The following is a 23,483-nucleotide window of genomic DNA, read 5'->3' as shown; positions in this document are numbered from 1 at the left end:
AGGGTGCCTTGCTTTTAAAGGGTTGATAAAGCCAGTGGGCCCTGGTTGGGGCTTAGGGGCTAGGAACAGCTCTGTGCTCCCTGGAAAGGGCTGGCCTGAGAGGAATGAAGCTAAGGTGTCTCCTTTCTCTTTCTGTCTCGCTCTGATTCTCTTGCTCTGTGTCTCCCCCACCCTTTTTCTCTCTCTCGCCTCTCCATTCCTTTGTTCCTGCTGAGCAGCAGGCCATGTCTGTCTCTGGCACTGTTACAGGCCTTCAGGAGTGCAGCGACTTGAGCAATAACAAGGTGCAGGTGTAATCAATCTGCCACGGACAAGAAAGCTTTTAGCCCTGGAAATCTCCGTTGCAGACACATTAGCCGGGCTGACAGCCTCGTGGAGGCGGATTAGGTTTCAGCTGGGTTGTTTGCATTTCAGGAGCCGAGCGCTTGCCCAGTTGTGAGCCTTTATTACATGGAAAATGCTTTAACCCCCATCCAAGCGCTTTGGCAAGGGGGGGAGGTCTCGGGGGCTTTAAACAAGGGACAGGAGGGAGATTTTCCTGTTCGGAGAAAGTATGAATTCTCTTAATAAACCACCTTTTGCTCAGTCTCTGTAATGGTGCTGATCCCACAGCTAGCTGGGAGAGAGACAGTCCAGCAGGATCGTGCTATTTCCACAGAAAAAGTTGGCCCCAGAGCACAGGAAAGGTTCCTTGTGATGTGAGGAGCAAGCCAGCTTAGAAAGTGACAGAGGGCTCTGTCCTGGGGGGCAACTGAGGCTACACAACTCCCAACAGACTGGCTGCACCTTGTCCCACATCCATCATCTGGGCAGGGCCCCATTCAGACACATGCTGCACATAGACACAGTCAGCCGAAGCTGGCCAGACAGAGACGGGACAAGACCACATGCTTTCTGACTCAATGCCCTTGGCCTGTTCCCAAGGGCTACCTTGCTCTTCCTAGCTAGAGTCTTGGCCAGTGTTATCCTTGTCCTCCATCCCTTCAGTATTGCACGAACTGCTTGTGTCTTTTAATTTGAGAGCTCTTCAGCACAGGGCCCGTCTTTCAGCCCAGTGGGCCCCGCATCTTGGCTGGGGCCCTCTAGGAGCTACTGTGATACAAATATCTAATAATACCAGGACAGGCAGTCTCCCATCCCAAGATCTCCCAACCCTTATGTACCACGGTCAGTCTTTTCCATCTACTAAGATCTTGCAATAGGATGGTGGGACAGAATGGACCCCTTGGTCACACCCTGCACACTACTGTAATAATTGTTGTACCAGGCATGTCTTGTAAGTGATCACTGGCAAACTCATAATTTGCTGATAAAATGTGTGTGGCAACACTGTATGCAAATCAGTAAGATGTCCCTGTATGGTGTTATTAACACATGTTCCAAGCCCCTCTGCCCTGCCCAAACAGTGGTCAGCAAACAGGTCTGTCCTACACAGAGGAATGTGTGCTCTGCTTCATTTGCATTTAAGCAGCAAACATAGTCATCAAGCAGGAAGGGAAGCAATGAAAGCTCAAACAGGTGAGAAAAGCCAGCAGGGAACATCCTTCCCCATAGACTTTGTCTCCTAGTGCCCAGCTGGAAAAGTCTTTCAAGAGAGGGACTGAAACTATAAAAAGGAGAGACAAACACCCCAAGGTGCCCCCATCGCATTCACTGCACCTGACGTGACAAAGCAGGAACTCACTGGACTCTGGGAGATCGGTCCTGACCTACAGGGTTTGGTCAGCTGCTGAGGGCATGTGGGGGGAAACGTTGCTTGAATCTGATATTGTTTGGTATTAGTAATCGTCTTATCTTTATTTGTCTTGTAACCATGTCTGATGTTTATGCCTCATTACGTATACTGACTTAAAATCCATCTCGTTGTAGTTAAGAAACTTGTTTTACTGTTCTATCTAATCCAGTGTGTTTAAACTGAAGTGTCTGAATTTCTATTTGAGCTAATGAGCTGGCATATTATTCCCTTTAAGTTATGATGGACTTAAAATATTCTGTACTGTCCAGGAGAGGGCTGGGCAGTACAGGGCACACATTTCTGGGGGGAAATCTGGGACTGGGGAGGTGTTGGGGTCACTCTGCAGTATAACCAAGGCTGGTGAGAGCCAGAGTGTAACCCCAGTGTGGCTGGCTCACAATACTCAGGTTGCGATTTGCAGGCTGCTTGGTCGTTTGTGAGTGTCCCAGGTGGGAGCCACCTCAGCAAGGCATGGTAAGGCAGCCCAGGTTGCAGGACAGCTGCTCATGTATCTGGATTGTGCCCTGGTGTGTCACAGACGGGTCTTGGGTGCTCTGGATAAGAGGACATTGGGGGTCTTCTAGGGAAAAGGTGATCATGTGGCAAAACCCCACCCCCCGTACTGGCCTTTCTTGTGGGATGCTCTACCAGGGATGCCAAAAACTGAACCCTCCCCTTCCCCATTAGAGGTGGCCCCTCTGGGTCAGGATTTCAGGGTGGTAAGAGGAAATCTGGCTCTGAAACTACACGTGACCAATGAGGGAGCATGTATCCCAGAGCCAGGCTTGATCACAAGCCCTGAATTCACTCCAGACTCCCCCGATGTGCGTCTCTTTCCCAGCCCTGTGACCCCTAGAAGTTATTCCCCTTCCCCTCTGCTTGCTCCTGTTCCCCACGCAGCAAACACCAACGAAGGCAAACGTGTCTGGAAGAGCGTTTATTTTTCCAGTGGAGGAGGAGAGATGGATTTCAGCCTGGGTCAGACGCCTCCTTCGAAGCAGAATGTTTAGCCGTCAAATTCTTACTGTAACTGTTATACTCCCTGAGATTCCTCAGCCTTCGGGCCTCTCTCATCCTCAGCTCCGCTCTAGACCCAACCAACCGCAGATTTCCTCTTCGACTGCAGTGTGCTCGCTTCTGGTGTTATTTCTTTTAAAGGGACCCTGTCAAGATAAAAACCATATAACTCAAGAACAGCTGGACGGATTTCACTCCCAGTAATTGCCCTTTGGACTGAGACGAAACAGGCAAATTCCAGCACAAAAGGAGAATGTTTGAGGGGCCATAAGAGAGCGGAGACAAGAAATCTGTATAGACCCTTAACGACAGAGGCCCAAGAAATGATAACAGTTTAATCAGTTTTCTTTCCTATGTTATTAATAGCTCTTTAGATTATTAGTAATTATTACAGCAGTCTCTAGTGGTCCCAACCCAGACTGGATTCTTGGTGTTCTTGGTGCTGCGCAGACAGAAGGGGGCGAGTCACTGCCCCAAAGAGCTTACAATTGAAATAGACAAGAGAGGCAAAGGAAACAGTCTCATCCCCCTTTTACAGATGGGGAATGGAGGCAGGGAGTTTAAGTGACTTGTCCAAGGTCCCACAGAAAGTCTGTGGCAAAGTGAGGCATTGAACCTGGGTCTGCTGGATCCCATGCTCAAATAAATTGGTTAGTCTCTAAGGTGCCACAAGTCCTCCTTTTCTTTTTGCGAATACAGACTAACACGGCTGCTACTCTGAAACCTTAGAGTCTAACAAATTTATCTGAGCATAAGCTTTCATGGGCTAAAGCCCACTTCATCAGATGCATGTAGTGGAAAATACAGTAGGAAGGTGTGTGTGTGTATATATGTATATATAATATACAGAGAACATGAAACAATGGGGGTTGCCATACCAACTCTTAACGAGACTAATCAATTAAGGTGGGCTATTATCAGCAGGAGAAAAAAAACTTTTGTAGTGATAATTAGGATGGTCCATTTCAAACAGTTGACAAGAAGGTGTGAGTAACAGTAGGGGGAAAGGTTTCAGAGTAATTAGCACGGGGAAATAGAGAGTAGGGCTGGTGTTAGACTCACTGGGGCCCGGGGCTGAAGCTGAAGCTTGAACAACTTAACTTTGCAGGCCCTTGTGGCATTGGGCCTCGGGCAATGGCCCTGCCTAATACCCCCGAATGCTAGCCCTGGCTCTTAATCCACTGGATATGCAGAAACAGTTGTTGTGGCACAGGCAGGCGGTGGAATTTTTATAGCATGGTGAGGTGGGGGGGCCTCAGAAAGAGAAAGGTTGAGAACCCCTGAGTATGGCTTTGGATACTGTCTCCCACAACCTTTGCATAAACAAACCAGGGAAACGCAGCCTAGATGGAGCTACTGTAAGGTGGGTGCAGAACTGGTTGGAAAAGCGTTCAGAAAGTAGTGAAGGCAATGTCTACACTGCAGCCTATTTCAGCAAAACTTGTGTCACTCAGGGGTGTGAATATTCAACCCCCCTGGGTCATTTAAGTGACCCCGACATAAGCCTTTGTGTGCACAGCGTCGTTTGCTGCCATTGCTTTATGCTGCTCGGGGAGGTGGTTTATTTCTGCCAAGGGGGAAGCGCTCGCCCGTCAGCATAGAGTGTCTTCACCACATATCTGCAGCACTAGACGTATAGACATGGGCTCACAATGGTTCACAATGGAGTTGGCAGGGCGTATCGAGAGGGGTCCCGCAGGGATCTGTCCTGGACCCGGTTCTATTCACTGTCTCGATAACTGATTTGGACAACGGCATAGCGAGCACACTTATAAAGTCTGTGGGCGATACCAAGCTGGAAGGGGTTGCAAGTGCTTTGGAGGATAGGATTAGAATTCAAAATGATCTGGACAAACTGGAGAACTGTCTGAAATGAATAGGATGAAATTCCATAAGGACAAATGCAAAGTTCTCCACTTGGGAAGGAACCATCAGTTGCACACACACAGAATGGGAAAGGACTGCCTAGGAAGGAGTACTGCCGAAAGGGATCTGGGGGTCATAGTGGATCATAAACAAAATGTGAGTCAAAAATGTAATGCTGTTGCAAAAAAAAAAAAAAAAAAGTGAGCATCCTTCTGGGCTGTATTAGCAGGAGTGTTGTAAGCAAGACACGAGAAGTAATTCTTCCGCTCTGCTCCGCGCTGATTAGGCCTCAGCTGGAGTACTGGGTCCAGTTCTGGGTGCCACATTTCAGGAAAGGTTTATGAGGAAAGATGGAAAAAATTGGGTTTATTTAGTCTGGACAAGAGAAGACGTGAGTGTGGACATAACAGTCTTCAAATATGTAAAAGGTTGTTACAAAGAGGAGGGTGATGAATTATTCTCGTTAACCTCTGAGGACAAGACAAGAAGCAGTGGGCTTAAACTGCAGCAAGGGCCATTTAGATTGGATATTAGGAAAAACTTCCTAACTGTCAGGGTGGTGAAGCACTGGAATAAATTGCCCAGGCAAGTTGTGGAATCTCCATCATTGAAGGTTTTTAAGAACAAGTTAGACAAACACCTGTCAGGGACGGTCTAGATAATACTTAGTCCTGCCACATTGCTCAGGGGCCAGGCCCCACCTGTCCCTTCAGCTAATTAACCAACGAGCTTGAGCGACGCTTGGTCAGCTCGGCAGCCTCCCAGAGACAGGGATCTGCCCAGCTGCCAGCGAGAGTTGCCTGCCACCCGCAGAGTGGTTACTCACAGCTGAGTATGTCAGGCCCGGGCAATGGGCAAGCTCTGCCTATGTGCAGCTCTGGCAAAGCATTGCAAGCTTGGTTTTCTCTTCCCACCCCGCACTATCCCAGTCCTGGGCTCCCCACACCCCACCTCTGCATATGCCCCTCAATCCATCCCACAACCCTCCTGCTACAAAGACTGCGCCTGTCCTGGAGCCCGGAGAGCTGCCATCACTTCTGCCCAGGCCTCAAGAACCACTTTTTCTGGGCTGTCGAGACAGGTAGGTTTTGTCTAGGGATCTACCCACTTCCTGTCTCCTCAGCACCCACAGTGGGCAGCAGGGCCAGTCTGTGGTGTGCTGCGGGGCCCCTAAAGCCCATGGGGTCTGTGCACTGATGGAAGGCTAGAGCCTCTCCTATCGGCTGCAGGTTCAGAGACACAGGTCCATTCCAGAGACACATAGGTGGTGAAAAGCCTTTTGCAATAAGGAGGGAATTATCCCTCCTGCCTGTGCTGGGCTTGGGCTCAGTGCACCAGGGGCCCTGATTTCACAGCACAATCTTCTCCCATAGGGTTGCAATTAATCATAGAATATTAGGGTTGGAAGGGACTCAGGAGGGCATCTAGTCCAACCCCCTGCTCAAAGCAGGACCAATCCCCAATTTTTGCCCCAGATCCCTAACTGGCCCCCTCAAGGATTGAACTCACAACCCTAGGTTTAGCAGGCCAATGCTCAAACCACTGAGCTATCCCTCCCCCCCAAATTAAGCACACCCTCTGCTCTCTCCAAAGCTGTACTGTGTGCAAACCTCCCAGGGTTCCTCTGCTGAGTGCATGGGAGGGCTCCCATCCATTTGGCTGCCAAGAAAAATATTTACCCACCATCAGAGCTCTCCAGGCTGAGCTACCCTTCCCAGCCCCTGCGGGGGCGGGGGTGTGTGCGTGGAGGGGAGGTCACATTCCTACAGCTTCATTGTGAGTTTCAGCTTTGAAAAGCTCAGAAGGAAAGATTCAGAGCCACCAAGTTCCAGCTGGTTTTGTGTTGAACCGGTGCCTCACCCAGGTGAGCTTGGGAATCCCTGGATAAAGCAGATGTGCAGTGACACGGCTTTAAATAGCAGAGCACTTTAGGGGAAAAAACATAGAACCATAGGAATGGAAAGGACCTTGAGAGGTCATCTAGTCCAGCGGCTCTCAACCTTTCCAGATGACTGTACCCCTTTCAGGAAGCTGATTTGTCTTGTGTAGCCCCAAGTTTCACCTCACTTCAAAACAAGACATAAAAATACCAAAGCGTCCCAGCCCACCGTGACTGAAACATTGCTGACTTTTTCATTTTTACCATATAATTATAAAATACATCACTTGGAATATAAATCTTGTACTTACAGGTCAGCGTATCCTATATAGAGCAGGATAAACAAGGCATTGTATAAAATTTTAGTTTGTCCTGACTTCACTAGTGCAGTTTATGTGGCCTGTTGTAAAACCAGGCAAATCTCTAGATGAGCTGATGTACCCACTGGAAGAGCTCCGCCTGCCCCCAGGGGTATGCGTTCCTCTCGTGGAGAACCACTGATCTAGTCCAGTCCAGTCTCCTCATGGCAGGACTAAGGATTATCTAGACCAGAGGTGGGCAAACTACGGCCCGCGGGCCACATCCAGCCCGTGGGACTGTCCTGCCCGGCCCCTGAGCTCCCAGCTGGGGAGGCTAGCCCCCGGCCCCTCCCCCACTGTTCCCTCTCCCCCGCAGCCACTCCGCTGTGCGGGCAGCGCTCTGGCCCGCTGCTCCCGTCGGGCAGTATGGCGGCGTGGCTGGTTCCGGCATGGTGAGGGGGCGGGGAGCTGGGGGATTGGATGAGGGGCAGTCAGGGGACAGGAAGCAGCGGGTGGTTGGATAGGGCGGAGGTTCAGGGGGGCAGTCAGGGGATGGGGAGCAGGGGGAGTTGGATAGGGAGTGGGGTCCCAGGGGGCGGTTAGGGGCGGGGGCAGTCAGGGATCAAGGAGCAGGAGGGGTTGGATGGGTCGGGGGTTCTGAGGGGGGACGGGAAGTGGGAGAGGGTGGATAGAGGGCGGGGTCCAGGATGTCTGGGGAGGCAAGGCCTTCCCTACCCAGCCCTCCATACAGTTGCGCAACCCTGATGTGGTCCTCGGGCCAAAAAGTTTCCCCACCCCTGATCTAGACCATCCCTGACAGGTATTTGTCCAACCTGTTCTTAAAAATCTCCAATGATGGAGATTCCACAGCCTCCCTGGGCAATTTATTCCAGTGCTTCACCACCCTGACAGTTAGGAAGTTTTTCCTAATGTCCAACATAAACTGTCCTTAATGCAATTTAAGCCCCTTGCTGCTGGTCTTATCCTCAGAGGTTAAGTAGAACAATTTTTCACCCTCCTCCTTGTAACAACCTTTTATGTAGATCTGTCTGTCTGCCCTGAAAAATTGGAAATTTGGGGAAAAATTGGAAAGAAACTAGTCTGTGAACTATTTTCTCTCCGAATGAGCAATGAAAGAGGAAGAAAGGGAGGAAAACTTGAGCTAGGCCAGCATTTCCAAGAATACACTTGTAACGGTTTCAGTTATATTATACTGGTTCATAGCTTCCCTTTGCCAGAAACTGGGACTGGACGACAGGGGATGTATCACACGGTAATTCCCTGTTCTGTTCATTCCCTCTGGGGCACCTGGCATTGGCCGCTGTCGGAAGACAGGAGACTGGGCTGGATGGACCTTTGGTCTGACCCAGTTTGGCCGTTCTCATGTTATGTAGGATGGCTAGTTTTGACTGCAGTTATGGCACTTACTCTATATATGATGACAAAGCACTGTTGAAGAGTCTGGTGTTGTTGCCACTCAAAGTTTGGATAAATACCTGAACTTACTGTTGGTCCATAATACTGTGCTCTGTTAACTACATTATTTGGATGTTGATTTTCTGAGCTTTTTCTCTAGAAACATGAGTTTCTTCTGTATCTGCCTGAGAAAGTCAGGTCAGGTCTATTTACGCGCTATTTCTGAGCCCAAAGGATATAAACATCCCCATTGTCTACAGCAATACGATGCTTTCTAATTTCAACATTTAATATATTTTTTCCTATTTGCAAAAAAAAAGAAAGGAAAAGAAAAGAGAAAGGCACCAAAGGACCTTAGTGTGCAGCTGCAGCCTCATCTCTTATTATTCAGATCAACAACACAGAATTTATACTGATTTATTCCCTAAATGTACCCCCCTGCCCCGCTTTCCCCTCCTTCCTGGGTTACTGGGGAGCAGGCAATGCTCACCTGTGTGCCCTGGCGCCTGATGTTGTCGGCAGGGAAGGAGATCCAGAGTATCCAAGTGGTGATGTTGGATAGGTGGGACTCCTCTAGCCACCCTTCTGCCGCAGTCCTTTTACTTTTATAAAGGAAATTAACCTTTGCGGTCCCTCCACCTGGCTGGGCCCTGCGCACTGGGAGGAATAAACCTGAGCTGATCTGTGCAATGGGTCTAAATCAAAAATACCACTTAGAACCAATATACAGCCCATGTCCTCTTTGATTAGCATTCACACACCTTTACTTAATGTAGAAAAACATGAGAGCAATGGAAGTGTCACACCCACGTTGACTCAGTAGGGGGCACGTCAACAAATCAACCAGTAAAGGCAGTTTGCAGCAGTAAATGAAACCTCACCAGCGTCCCCTTGCACTGTCACCAGCGTCTCTGGGGTTCCACCCTTCTGGGATTCCAAGGAAACAAGAGGACAAGGGAGAGAACAACCAGCCCCAAACAAGCCATCAGCCTCTCTTCCTTCGGCAAGCCACAGGCCAGCCCCACTCCTCTGGCCCCCACCAGAAAGCAGCTTGGTAATCATTGATAGCCTGGCCTGCCTTTCTCTCAGCGGGTTCGGACAGTCCATAGCCATGGGCGCAGGCTCTGTTGGGCTTCTCCCCTGGAGCTGGAGAACCAAGGGTCAGTCCTCCCCGAGCCACCTCCTGCTGAGCTGGGCTTCCCCCTTTTGAACCCTTCTTCCAGTCCCAACATGCCTTGCAGGTGTAGTAGGGCACGATGACTCCAGACCACAGCAACTCCTTAGCCCCTTCCTGACTGGTGCGGGGTCTGTACACCCTGGCACAGCTCTTCATACCGTATAGCCTCTCTCGCTTCGCTTTATGGGATGTAGCTCTCTCCACTGCCAGTAGAACTGTATCTGTATGGGGAGGGTGGGTGGCTACTTTAACTAGAGCAGGATAGCAAAAACAGCAAATCTTTTCAGTGTAGACAAGGCCAGATGTAAACAGCAGGGCTGTCCAGGAAGCAAAAATTCTGGGGGTTCCCCCATCCCTACACTGATCTATTAGTCATTTTCACTTGCTGGAGCTGTTGCACCTTGAATGAATAATTACCTATTAATTGGGCAAGGCAAAGAGAATCAGACCAAGCAGGGATTTGAACCTGGGTTCCCACAGTCCCTAAACATGCCCTAGCCACCAGGCTATTGGCCATTCTTCGGTAACCTGTTCTCCCTCGCTGGCTTTGACCAGAGACTCCATCCTGGACCTGAGAAACAAAAGTTTCATCCAAACCGCTGGGTTTCCACACAAAGTCCCAGTTTTGACGAATCGTCTTTTTCCAGTGAAAAGACTTTCTGCCGAAAAATTCCCGACCAACCAGAGCAAACTGGGCCCAGTCTCTCCCGATTAGACTGTGAGCTATTAGGGGCGGAAACTGTCTTTTTATCCTGGGTTTGCACCCAGTAAATAATAATGGTCTCTAATCGTTTTCAGCCCTGGTCGCGAAACTGCCTTTATTTCTCTGCTGGCTCTTTGAGACAGGGTGGCTGGAAGGAGACACAGCACCTCAGGTGAAGGCATCCGAGTGGCCTCCAAACAGTGTCATTGTTATTATTCTCCTTTGCTGTAAGTGATCAGGGCCTGAGGCTTTGTGTCCCGCCTGAGAGGAGCCAGGTTTCTAAGCTAAGGGTTATTCTCTCTTCAGAAGAGAATTCCCACGGAAGGAGGGGACCAGGTGCATTTCTGCCATGCAGGATGGAAGCTCTGGCTGATTCTTTGCTCTTCTCCAGCACAGATCCCCTCCCCTGAATTCCTGAGACGCTCCCCTCTGCAGAGCCCAGGCCCCTTATCGCCGTGGAATGCAAACCATTCCAAAGCCCCCCCAGAAAGGAGCAGAAAGCAGCCCTTGCCAAGCCACCTTGCCGCATCTCCCCACTGCTCTTATTGCAGCAACAGACTGGGAGTCTCCACTAGCCATGGCATCTTCTCCTAAAGGGCTGCATGAGTCCTCCTGCATGAACTGTCACGGCGCCTCCGGTCTGTTCACTGGACTGGCCCCCTGCTTATCATGGCATCTGAGCCACTTTCTCTCTGGCTTCCCCAAACCCCAGCTTCCCAGGCTCCAGTGTAGGTAACGTGCTGCTGGCCGTCTTCAACGAAACACAGACACGCCGACTCCGCCAGGAGCTAATTCGACCCAGCCCTCCCCCCGTGGCATCACTGGAGCCCGTCTCTTTCTCCTCCGGTCCCTGAGGCTCCAGGACTCCCTGTGGGACCTCAGCCAAGCCAGTGCTAGAACTGGGGGCTGTAACTCGGGGCTACCAGCTCCCTCCACTGCCCCACCACCACAGCCTGCCCACCTTTCCTTGGCACATCTCTGAAGACCTGCCACCAGATGTTGCTCAGACCCAGAATCCAAAGCCCACTGGACAACAGAGAGCCTGCAGCGCATAAAAAAATCCGGCACAAATATTCCTGGGCAACATGACGTGGTAACACATGTTTAATGACCGGGCTAGAAATGGCATCACGGTTTGTTTGTTGGTTTCATCTCAGTGTCTGGTATTTTCCAAGCATTGAAGGTGCTTTACCCCAGTGTAACTAATTACCCTGTTACATCTTCCTCTGCAGCATTGTGTGTGGGGCTACTGGAGTAGATGGACCATGGGTGTGATCAAGTCTGGCAATGCCTGCGTTGCCTACTTGCATGAATCTATCATGAGTCTCGCAGTATTTTGCTGGGATATTTTTTCCTTAAAGCCCCAGGTCCTGGAATCAGGAGAGTCCAATGAAAGCTGAGATTCCCCCATAAAAGGAAAAGTAATCTCCTAGCCCTGCCAGTTGTGAAGCAAAGGTTGAAAACATGATCCAAGTGCACCTGAAGGCTCAGAAACCTGAAGGTAAATAAACAGACCCCCAAACTCTCATTTTTTAAACCTCGTGATTTTAAGCTGGTCTTCTGATTTGTGGGGTGGGGAACTGACTAATGATTTTGAGCACTTGGGGTTAGCAATGCTGCTATCCTCATTTTACAGATAGAGAAACAGACGCATGAGGAAGCAAAGTGAGTTACCCAGGGCTACTTAGCAAACCAGTGGCAGAGGAAGGACCAGCACTCAGGCCTCCTAGATCCAAGCATGGCATTCAAGGCACCAATTCTACTCCCCATGCAGAGCTGTGCTTGCAGGATCTGCACCAGGAAACCCAACCCCTGGGTTGCAGCCCAGCAGCCGAAGACGAATGGGAGCTTTGCTCCTGGGATTTAGCCCCTTGATGGAATTCACACCTCCTTGAATCACAGCTGCCAGTCGCTCCATTGTGGTGCAGCGGGCGTGGTCCTCCACGTCTGGCAGGCTCCGCCCTGTCATGTACATTCTCTAGTTTCCCTTTCCCCAGAACTTCCTCTTTGCTGATGGAAAAGTCCCCTCTAGAACATGCCCAGAGGGGTCTAGGAAGAGGAACCGGGTGCTCCTGTACCCTGGAGGCCACCCAGGCGAGCCTGCTAGCAATTCCAACTCTGTTCTTTCCTTGTGACACAGACCACCCAACCCCGTATTGCCCAATGGGTGCTGTCAGCAACGGTCTGGCCCAGTGGTTGGAGCAAGAGTCAGGCCTAAGTCGAAGGGTTAAGCGGACTTGCAGTCAGAAGGCTCAGCGGAGGGTCAGAGCTGGGGGACAGAGGTCAGGAAGGAGCTGGGGACTGGAGCAGGTGCAGGCTGATGCAGGATGGAGCACGAGCAAGGCTAGAGCTGGTGGAGGCAAGGACAGGCGCAGGCCCAGCTGCAGGCTAGAGAGCATTGAGCAGCCACTGAACCACGGCTGCTACTGAGCTTAAGTATCGACCCGCTGACTCCTTCAGCCCATCAGGCGGTGCAGTCAACCAGACAGCCTCTCTCAGGCTGCGCTCCTCGAGGTGCTAGGAGTCTGAGGCCCCTGACAGGTGCATGGGCTGCAGGACATGGCAGCGCAGGCCGGGGGCAGCTAGAGCCTCCAGTCTCGTTGCCATGAGCACGAGCATCCTCTTGGTGATTAAACGGCACAGCCAACTAACTGACCATACTTGCAGTTCGATATTAAGAACGTTTAAGAGAATCAAATAACCACAATCCGCGACGTCGCCAACCCTTCCCAGGCAGAGAAGTCTCCCCGCGTCTTTCCTTCACCTGACCCGGGTGTGCTTCCCAAAGGCCCCCTTAAACTAGCCACCTGGTATTTACAAAGCACTGTTTACGTTACTTTCAGCGTAAGTAGCCAGCTTGTGCCAGCTTTGTCTTTGGTGCCTCCCTGTACTTTCCCATCTTTTGCCTGAATATTAAATTCCAAATGTTAAGGGGCAGGAAGAGGTGTTGCGGCCAACCCAGGGGAAATCTTTATCAGACCTCATCTTGACAGGTAAAGAGGAGCTGATCACAGAACTAAAAATGAACAGTAGCTTAGGTACAAGTGATCATGACTTGATCCCATTTCTAATGTGCAAGCGGAATAAAGTCCAGACCAGTGATATAGAGATGACTCAGGTAATTATAGACCTGATGGCCTGATGTCAATCCTGGGCAGGATAATGGAGTGACTGCTACAGGAGTTGATCAGTAAAGAATTAAATGAGGGTAAGAGAATTAATGCAGGCCAACATGGGTTTATGGCAAATAGCTCCTGTCAGACTAACTTGATATTTTTTTAGATGTGATTATGTTTGGTTGATAAAGGTAATAGTGTTCACCACATGCACCAGCTTCCTCCTTTCTGTGAGGGTGCTCACGCCCTGCTCAGCCTCAGGCCACGCCCCACTCCACCCCTTCCCTCAAGCCCCTGCTCCCCCCCAGGCCCCACCCCAACCCCTCCCGCAAGTGCACCCCGTCTCCACTCCTCCTCCTCCCTCCCAGTGCCTACTGCAGGCCACGGAACAGCTGATCACAGTGGGCTGGAGGTGCTGGTGGGGAGCAGGGGAAACTGGCTGCTGGTGGGTGCTAAGCACCTGCTAAAATGGTGTTCACATCACATACTTAGAGTTCTGTAAGGGGTTTGACTTGTTACCGCATGACATTTTGATTAAAAAACTAGACCAATATAAAGTTAACATGGCCCACATGAAATGGATGAAAAGCTGGTCTCAAAATGTAACTGTAAATGGGGAATCGTCATTTCTCAGGTGTGTTTCCAGTGGAGTCCCTCAGGGATCAGTTCTTGGCCCTTTGCTATTTAACATTTTTATCAAGGACTTGGAAAAAATACATAAAATCATCACTGACAGAGTTTGCAGATGACACAAAAACTGGGGAAGTGGGAAATAAATAAGAGAAGTGATCACTGATTTAGACTGGATCGCTTCGTAAATTGGCACAAGCAAACAACACGCATTTTAATATAACTAAATGTAAATGTCTACATCTGGGAACAAAGACTGACGGCCTCACTTACAGGATGGGGGGCTCTATCCTGGGGAACAGGGACTGAAAAAGCGTTGGAGGCCATGGCAGATAATGAGCCGAACATGAGCTGACCCTATGGCCGCCCTGGATGGAGAAACGGGAATCCCCAGTAGGAGCAGAGAGGTACTTTCCCTCTCTAGTTGGCACTGGGGTGACCACTGCTGGAATCCTGCGTGCAGTTCTGGTGCCCACAATTCAAGAAGGACATTGATAAATTGGAGAGAGTATTAGAAACCATCCCTTCTAGTGATAGACGCAAAGAGCTCAGTCCATTTTGCTCAACAAAAAAGAAGGTTAAGGGGTGACTTGCTCACACCCCTCTGCCACGTGGATCCGGCGGCCGGGTTCAATATCTCGGAGTTCCTTTTCAACAGTACAACACAGAACCAGCTCAAACCCCCACCCAGTAACCTGGGAAATGTACACACCACCCCTGAGAGGCAATACTTCCCCTCTCGCAAGCACAGAGTCTGAGTGTAGAAAAGAAACTTCTAATGAAAGGAGGGAAGTCAGCCAACATTAATTAGGGAAAATGCCGCACGCAGGATTTATAAAGCTGTGAGCGGGCCGCCCACCCCAGAGTGCGTGGGACAGAGCCTTCCGCCTCCTGCTCTTGAGTTCTACAACCACAGTTCCTTTTCTGCCCCCTCAGCTCCCTTCCCACACCCCAGTCACAGTGGGTGTCCTGGGTCAGCGAGGACCCCGGGTTCAGAGGCGCCGCTGGGGGAGTTCCCCTCCCACCCGGGGAGGGAGAGAGGGAGGCCCCTTGCTTGTTCCTCCATCTGAGCACTTGCTCTGCTGTCAGCGCCCTGCTGACCAGCCGCTGCTCTGCTCCGCTGGGCGTCCTGCCAGCGGCTGCACTGCACACGGTCACTACTGTGACCTCGGTGGGTCCGTCTCTTGGGGGTCCCCCCCACAGCTCTCAGCGATTGTCAGCTCTGAGTGGGGGAACTTCTTTGCTGAAGCAGGCTGGGAGGAAAGGCTGTCCCACAACAGGTGATTTCAGCTCTCGTGAGCACTTAGCAAAACATAGAGCTTTAATTAGCTCTACCTTTGAGCAGTGGGGAGGGGAAGGTTCAACGGTGCCCGGGAATCTTCGGTAGAGCCCACACCTCCTGGTAGGGACACCTGTCTCCACCGCCTCTTACCCGTCACAGGGGTCTGGCATCCAAGCCCCCTACTCAGCGAATTCATTTCAGTTGCGGGCGGCCCCCTCAATCAGGACAGGCTAAGGGCAGTTCTGCTCCCCTTTACTCATAAAATAAGGATAACAACATGTCACTTCCCCAGGGTCACGTCCCCAGTTTCATCCGGTGGCTGATGGCTTTCCTTTGGCGGTTCCTGTTATAAAGGTGCTGTCCCTGCTGAGCCGATTCTCATGCACCGCGGTGGGCTCCGTGCTTGCTGAAGCCCCCAGAACCAGGTCAAATTGCTCATAGAAGAGGCAGGTAGAAGGGGAGTTCCCAGAGGTGCAGTTACTCTCTCTGGCTGTGCCATAGTCGATTTCAAGCTGTGTAACTCATTCTCTGCACTGATGGGCGGCCCGGTGGCTTCCCAACGCCTAAAGCTCCTGAAAGATTTCTTTGTACACACAATCATTTCTTGCACTCTTACCAGAGTCAGATGTCTTGCTTGTCTCATGCTCAGATTTACCAGAATTTGGCTGTGTTCCTACGGCCAGGTACTAGTGCATTTGGGTAGGGCATCTTTCTGTCAGTGGCTATAATGGACACAGGGAACTGATCAGTGGATTTTCAGGTGAGGGGGTCAGCATGGAAAGGAAGAGTTAAATGCACAGCAACTGTATTTGAACCAAGTACGCTTGCTTCTGGACTGGTTCCTGGGAATCAAATGGCAAGTTTGGGGGTAGAAGGGCTCAGTTACACAGGTCCAGAGGACTGTGGGACATTGGAGGAATTTCTGGACACGAGCAGACTTGAGCTGCATTCACACTGCAAAATGACGGGGCTTGGACCCAGGTCTTGATGGTACTTGGTCCCACCAGGTCCTGGGCTCGGACCCAGCCCTCCGGATGGATCCTAGGATCCAGGTCCTGAAGGCTTGCAGACCTGATTCAGAAAGATTTGTGTGTGGATGCTCTGGGGGGTTTACAATGTGGTGTAGAGACACCCTCAGGGCTATTAGACTCCCCGGCAAGTGTTCTGCAAATCCTCAGGTAGAGATTGGCATTTGGCTGCAGCCTGGGTGTAGGTTGTGGTTCGGGATTGAGAGCCACTGGAGAATGAAGATTATGAACAGGGATCAAGTTCAGATCCAGCCACCCTGAAATCTTGCAAGCCAATCATGCGAGACTGCGGCTCAAAACGGGAGATCCCAACTAAGATCGCCCTCCCCCTCTTGCATTGGATGTTGTGCAAACACAGTGTAAGGAACCGTCCCTGCCCCAAAGAGATCACAGTCTAAACAGATGCAAAGTGGGTGGGGAACGACAGGCAGAGACAAATGAAGAGATTTATGCAAGACACACCGACTCCACCAGGAGCTAATTCCTGACAGAACCAGGAATGGAACGTGGGTGTTCTGAATGCCAAGCCAGGGCACCGCCCACTCGACCACACTGCCATCCTAAAGTCAAGGACAACATCGCTCCTGGCCGTTGCAATCCTGGGACACAGCTTTATTTAGTATCGTTTAATAAACGAATATCCTAACCCTAGATTTTCACATCAAACTCTGGAGCCAGCAGCTTCTCCTTTTAATGCTAGCTCAGCGCTCCTGGCCCGTGAAGTCAGATGACTCAGGTTTGATTCACATCCGATGCCAAGTGGTGGAGCTGCCCTGGATGGTGTAAGTTACTCGCTATGGTTTGGGGCTTGAAAAGGGGGATTTCCCGGACACCCATCCCATTTGCACTGGGTTTAGAAATGAAGTTGAGCCATAGAGTACAGATCAGAATCCAGATCCTGAAGCTCGGAGGTGTTTGCATCCAGGGTGTAGGTTCATCTTATTATAGAGATAAGGACCCAGGGCAAAGTATGGGTCTGGATCCAAAGATTTGGGTGTTTGGATCTAGGATTTTGGTCTGGTCCCTTCTCTAATTTAATGCTGGAGTGATCGACGCTGGTCGTTAAAGATACAAGTCCAGGAAGGGCCTGGGGTAAAGCACTAGAGAGCACATGATACTGGCTAACATGGCTACCCCTCTGGTACTCTACCATTATTTCTAACCTTATCTTCACTGCTAAGGTACCCCTCACCATAGTGTCTGTGCACTGCAGGGAAGGGGCTGCACTAGGGAACTGGGCTTTTTCCATCTCTAATTGCCATACGATAGTGTGTCACAGTGCAAGGGTTTTTGGGGGGAGGAGGGCATTAAAAAGGCATCAGCAACCTTTTAAAGGCCACTAAACCTAGTTTAAAACTTTGGATTGAAAAAGGCACTCTCTCCGGTGTCAGCAGTAGCGACTAGACCACCAAAGATACAGCCCCCTGAGGAAGAACAAGTGCAATGCAGCACTCAGCCGGAGGCAGCGGCCCCCTGCCCAGAATACCCCCACCAGCAGAGACTTCCCCGAGGTGACCCAAGTAAAACTAAAGCAGACTCTTGCCAAGGGTTGAATCAATGGCCACAAACTGAAGATGGACACTGGAAGGTGCTAGGCCCCACCGGAACCTAGAGAAGAGTGACTGAAGAGCCACATGACAGAGGAGAGATTGAAGCAGGACGATGCTTTCTATCCAGTATCCCAGATCCAGGGGAGTGCCAGAGATTCCCTCAGATTATCAGGGATCACAAAAGGCATCTAAGACAGATATGGCAATTTCCTGCGATAGCCTGGAACGATCGTATTGATTGATGTTTATGCGTTATTGTGGGCTGGGGTCGTGTGTGACCTCTCTAAGGGGGAGAGGTGGGGAAAGATATGACCGGAGAGTTCAAAAGACTATTATGCAAAGTATGGATTTTGAGGACAATAAGGAGTATCTGGATTTCCAAGGGAATCCCGAGGGAGAAGTTAATGCCAATTCCCCTACCCCAGGTATGTGAAACCCCAGCCTATTGAAGCTACGCTCTGAGGAGATGGTCATTGTCTGCCGATCACCTGTTACCGAAGGCCAAGACTGAAGGCTGGAGCTGTATGAAGAAACAGCTGATCCGCCCAGTCTCTACCCTGGTTCCGGATCTAAGTCGGATGAATGGGGAAAACCCAGGTGTCGGTTTGGAAGGACTAATGCCTACTATAGCTGGAGGCTGGGTTTGGAGGTGGCCTTGGGGGAGCTTTCTGGCATGCGGGTAGGTTCTTTTATTGTTTCAATAGGCTTTCTCTGCGATGCTTTTACCTTAAGAATGAATGTGCTTGCTTAGAAGCCGTTGAGTTGTAACTTACAGTTGTGGGCGATACACTGATCATAACCCTCAAAGAGAAAGCAAAGCGCAGCCGGCAGTCTGGCTTGCTGGGGCTATCACAGCGTAAGGCAGGGAGATGTGCTATTTTAAAATCCGCGGTCAGGAGGGAGGGAGACACGGGACTCCATCCAAGAGAGGTGCCGGCTAGGAACTGGAAGCCTGAAGTGGGTGCCCTTGGTGAACAATGGAGGAGGAATACAGGTGCATCAAAGAGCAAGGAGAAACAACTGCCCCCGACCCTGGGAGAGAGACAGCACTGTACTATGGAGTGCCACCCCCCAGAAAGACCATAGACCCAGGGGATCAGCCCCCCACAACCACCAAAGCATCTGACCCTATCCTGGGCGTGTCATGCTCATCTCTGACAGAGCCCAACACACAGAATCATCCCATAGGGTTAGAAGGGACCGCAAGGGTCATCTAGCCTAACCCCCATGTCTAGTTTGCCCTGCCAAAAATTCTCCTTGAATTGCAGTGACTGGGTGGATATTGAGCACTCTTCCCTTAGCCCTGAGTTAGTGCTTAGTATTTTCATGGTGCTGCAGCCGTGCTGAGAGATGGGACTGCACTCCCGAAGTGATGCGGAAGGGGGTATAGACTGCATCTAAGTGCGTATGATGGAATCTAAGGAGATGTATATTTGTGTAATACAGCCACAACCATGTCTAGGGGCCACTGACAGAGATGAGGGATGGTCCAGTGGCTAGGGAAGGTTTCCTGTGTAACCTTTGGCAAATCACTTACTCCCTCTGTGCCTCAGTTTCCCATCTGTACAATGGGAGGAATAGCACTACCCTACCTCCTAGGGGGGTTGTGAGGATAAATCTGCTGAATTGTGTGGTGAGCTCAGATAGTGATGGGGTTCGTTAGGAAGACCAAGAATGGCATGCGCCACGCGGCCAATTCACACACTACCCCTCCAGGCTGGAAGCTGGAACTGCCTATGCTCGATCTCCTCTGGGCACAGGGGTGCCAGCCTGGAGCCATGCACGCCCTGTTGGGCGCTTGCCAGGGCCGTCACGCTGGTACTTCCCCCAGGACCACCCTGATTCCTGCATTAAAATAGTGCTAAATAATCAAAGGGTGAAAGAGCTGACGGCATCAGTCACTTCCCCAAACCAGAGTCGTTACAAGCCCAGCAAGGGGAAGTGACGCTCTCCTGGATTCTTCTCCAGCCCTGGGATTAAATAGCTCTCCTGGAGTCAGTGTGGGCAGACGCCGTCTCCTAGGTCCAGGGCTCTGGTCCTCTGGCTGGGGATTTCAAAAGGGAGCATCTCTTTCCTGGGGACCATTCCATGAGAAGGTAACATTTCCTGCTTCTCCAGGCCGTACCTGAGACCTCTGGCTGGGGGGATGGAGCATCCTGAGTGGCAAAGGCAGGGGATATACCTGGGTCTTGGGGCTGGACTCCTGGATAAAGGGGGTTTAAAATGCGACATGGCCATCTTGCACAGGTCAGATGCCGACGGGTACCTAGCTGCCGGGGTAGATACATAGATTCCAGTACAACACAGATCCCATCCAGACCTGAGCTGAGGGGATGGCATTTGCTCCCGGGTATGGTGCAGAACTCAAACAAGAGGGTGGTTTCCATCACCCACCTGACACGAGATTGTGGTTAGATGACACAGGCCTCTGGAAAGGACGCAAGGAGTGGGGAAGGCTGAGGCTGAAATCTGGGAAGGGTGAGTGACCCCACCCCACGCAGACTCCTGCAGGACTACAGCACACTGGTGGCACCCGAGAAAGTTGGTGCGGAGCCCACAACCCCACCAGGGTGCGGCTCTGTGAGGATGGCGTTGGATGTAGCCAGGCGAATGGGAAGAGTCCGGTTACCTGTTGGCTTTGTACGGGGCAGGGAGCTGCTCACCCTTTGGGGAGCTTGTAGAGCAAATGACCTCAGGCACAGGAGTAGAGCATGGGGCAAGAGAATCAGCATCTTGGTGCCCCCTTCCCTAGAGCAGTGTGCATCCCCTGGCACCCTGACCACCTCTGCAGTCAGATAGGTCTACGTCAGGGGTGGGCAAACTTTTTGGCCTGAGGGCCACATCTGGGTGGGGAAATTGCATGCAGGGCCATGAATGTAGGGCTAAGGCTAGGGCAGGGGGTTGGGGTGCAGGAGGGCTCAGGGAAGGGGGTTGGGGTGCGGGGCGCAGGTGGGGTTTGGGGTGCAGGCTGTGGCGGGATGGAGATGGGGCTCCGCACGCTGTCCTCGCCTGCGGCTACCTCCCCCGAAGCTCCCATTGGCCACGGTTCCCTGGTCCCAGCCAATGGGAGCTGCTGGGGCAGTGCCTGCAGATGAGGGCAGTGCACGGAGCCCTCTGCCCCACCCCACTCCCCCAGGGGCTGCAGGGACTTGGTGCCAGCCACTTCCGACAGCAGCGTGGGGCCAGGGCAGGCAGGGAGCCTGCCTTAGCCCCGCTGTGCCACAGGGCTGGCAATCCCACGGGCCAGATTCAAAGCCCTGACCGGCTGGATCCAGCCCACGGGCTGTAGTATGCCCACCCCAGGGCATCCTATGACGGGCCCACTGGGCACCTTTGCCAGGACCACAGAGAGGAAGCGTCCCCAGATGGGGAAGGAAGGTGATGGGTCCTCCCCTGTCTAACTCAATATAGGATCCTGCAGAAAATCTGGCTCATTCTTCCGTCCGCTTCCAATAAAGCCAGGTTGCCTCGTTGCTGCATTGTCAAGGGCTCTGCTTCACCAGCTGGACTGTGAGACCACACAGGATGACTGGACGAGAGGGAGCTTGGTGAATTTAAAAGGCAATGAAACTGATTTACTGTAATCCACTGAGGAGCGCGTGTTACAGATGCTCCCCGTGCCAAGAGCTAGAGGCGATGAATAACTGCACTGTCTTAGCCTTTAGCTCATGCTTTTTAGCTCTAGAGGTTCCGGGTTCAATGCCAGGTGTGTCAGCTGCGAGGGCATCTGTCATCCAACTTCCACATGCAAGGTGTGACTAATCTGTGGGACTCCCTGCTGCAGGGGTGGGCACTGGACAATTTTCAAATGGCCTGACCATCTGCTATCTTTAGGAAGCCAGTCTTTGGGCTACTGTAGATAGGGTTTGCACCTCCCTGCTGTTCTCCCCTGGGGAGCCCATCACTTGGTCAGGGGCAGGGAAAAGGGGAGCTGTTGCCAGAGGGTCCCAGCTCAGGGTCTAGTCTAGAGCCTGTGATGGGATGTTAGGTGGGGTGGGATCTGAGTTACTACAGAAAATTCTTTCCTGGGTATTTGGCTGGTGAATCTTGCCCCTATGCTCAAGGTTCAGCTGATCGCCATATTTGGGGTCGGGAAGGAATTTTCCTCCAGGGCAGATTGGAAGAGGCCCTGGAGGTTTTTTGCCTTCCTCTGTAGCATGGGGCACGAGTCACTTGCTGGAGGATTCTCTGCTCCTTGAAGTCTTTAAACCACGATTTGAGGACTTCAATAGCTCAGACATAGGTGAGAGATTTTTCGCAGGAGTGGGTGGGTGAGATTCTGTGGCCTGCGTTGTGCAGGAGGTCAGACTAGATGATCATAATGGTCCCTTCTGACCTAAATATCTAGAGCCCATTGAAGGCATTGGGGCAGGGGGTCTTTCCAATGACTTCGCTGCGCTTTGGATCACGTCCTCAGTGGGACCCAGGAGACCACTGGCTATTCATTGCCTCCTAAACCACAGAACAGCTTGGAGACTGGCTGCTCCACCCACGAATGGCTCAGGCGTGGGGCTGAGAATCGGCAGCACCCCCTCTCCCGAAGGAAGGGGCTGCCTGGCAGGGGCTCAGAAGTACTCACCTCCCCCAGGGCCACAGAGATGCATCATGGCAGACGTAGTCCAGCTGGGGAACCCATCCCAGAGAGGTGAATGGGGAAGCGAGACACCTGAACTACAACCCCCAGGGTGCACTGCGACAGCATTTCCACGTGGATGCTTTTCAGGAGTCCAGCTTTTGTAGTTTTCCCTGGAAAGCAGACATCCCCCTTCCCAGTCGGTTTAGTTGAAAACCCCACTTTTCCTCACAACGCAATTTTGACAGAATGTTTCCAACCAGCCTGCCGCCTTCTTGTGTGCCCAGCCCTGTAGCAATGATCCCACATTAGAACGTGGTCAGATCACCAGGACTTTGCTGGTGAACATGCCCTGTAATGGCCACGAGAGATCGGGGAAACCGAGGTTTCACATCCCCTCCAACCACTGCATTTCCAGCACCATAGCAACTGCTAGCCCCGCTCTGAGCTGGCCAGAGAGAAGAGCTCCACTCAGCTGGGGACTCCTCACGGGTCTCTCATGAACTGGCTCTGGCCGAATTAGCCTGCCATGGCCCCTGACATCCAGCAGTTAGCTGAATGACGTTGCTGGTGGCTCAGCTGATGTTCATAGCCTGTGATTGCTGGGCAATTACCGACTCCCGTGATCTGTCGGGGAGAAAAACCATTGAGTCTGAGGAGCTGCTCAGTCCCTGGGGGTTGGAGAGAAGAGGACAGGTCTGAAGGGGTCAAGACCTGAACAACAGCATTTCCTTAGGGCAGGAGAGCCCCAGTCTCAGTGAAGGTTTTGATTGCAGGGAGATGATGTCTCAGCAGTAACAAATAGGGCTCGGACCTGTGGGTTTGCATTGGGCCAACCTCTATTATGTCACAGCAGCTCCGAGAGACCCTAACCAAGATCATTGTGCTGGGCGCCGCACAGACACAAAGTGAGAGACAGTCCCTGCCCCAAAGAGCTCATAATCTAAGGCTGTGCAGTCTAGTGGACAGAGCACCGGCTTGGGACTCAGGAGACCAGGGTTCTATTGCTGGTCTGCTGGGTGACCTCAGGCAAGTCTGTGCCTCAGTTTCTCCATCTGTAAAATGGGAATATTGACACTGACCTCCTTTGTAAAGCACCTGTAGAGGTTTGGATGAAAAGTGCTATAGAAGCGCTAGGTATTAACATCAAATAAAACTAAAGACAGGACAGGAAGCAGCGGTCAAGGGAATTACCCAGGGTCACACAGAATG

At 51.6% G+C, this 23,483-nt stretch overlaps 1 protein-coding gene across 2 annotated transcripts in view; it reads left to right on the top strand.

Annotated features, from left to right (window-relative positions):
- SIGLEC1 (sialic acid binding Ig like lectin 1) overlaps window positions 1-23,483 on the top strand; it is a 68,930-nt gene that overhangs the window by 5,123 nt on the left and 40,324 nt on the right. Inside the window, exon 1 of one of the 2 annotated variants that reach the window (XM_048846445.2) lies at window positions 19,689-19,794. The exons of the other annotated variant lie outside the window; for it this stretch is intronic. The gene's annotated coding sequence lies outside the window, so the exon portion shown is untranslated. Of the gene's footprint in view, window positions 1-19,688; window positions 19,795-23,483 lie in introns of those variants that run through there. 2 annotated transcript variants of the gene reach the window in all.

This window comes from Caretta caretta, chromosome 4 (genome assembly GCF_965140235.1).
Source record: "Caretta caretta isolate rCarCar2 chromosome 4, rCarCar1.hap1, whole genome shotgun sequence".
In the NCBI taxonomy this organism is placed as follows: Eukaryota; Metazoa; Chordata; order Testudines; family Cheloniidae; genus Caretta; species Caretta caretta.
This window is presented reverse-complemented; position numbering and strand designations above follow the sequence as displayed.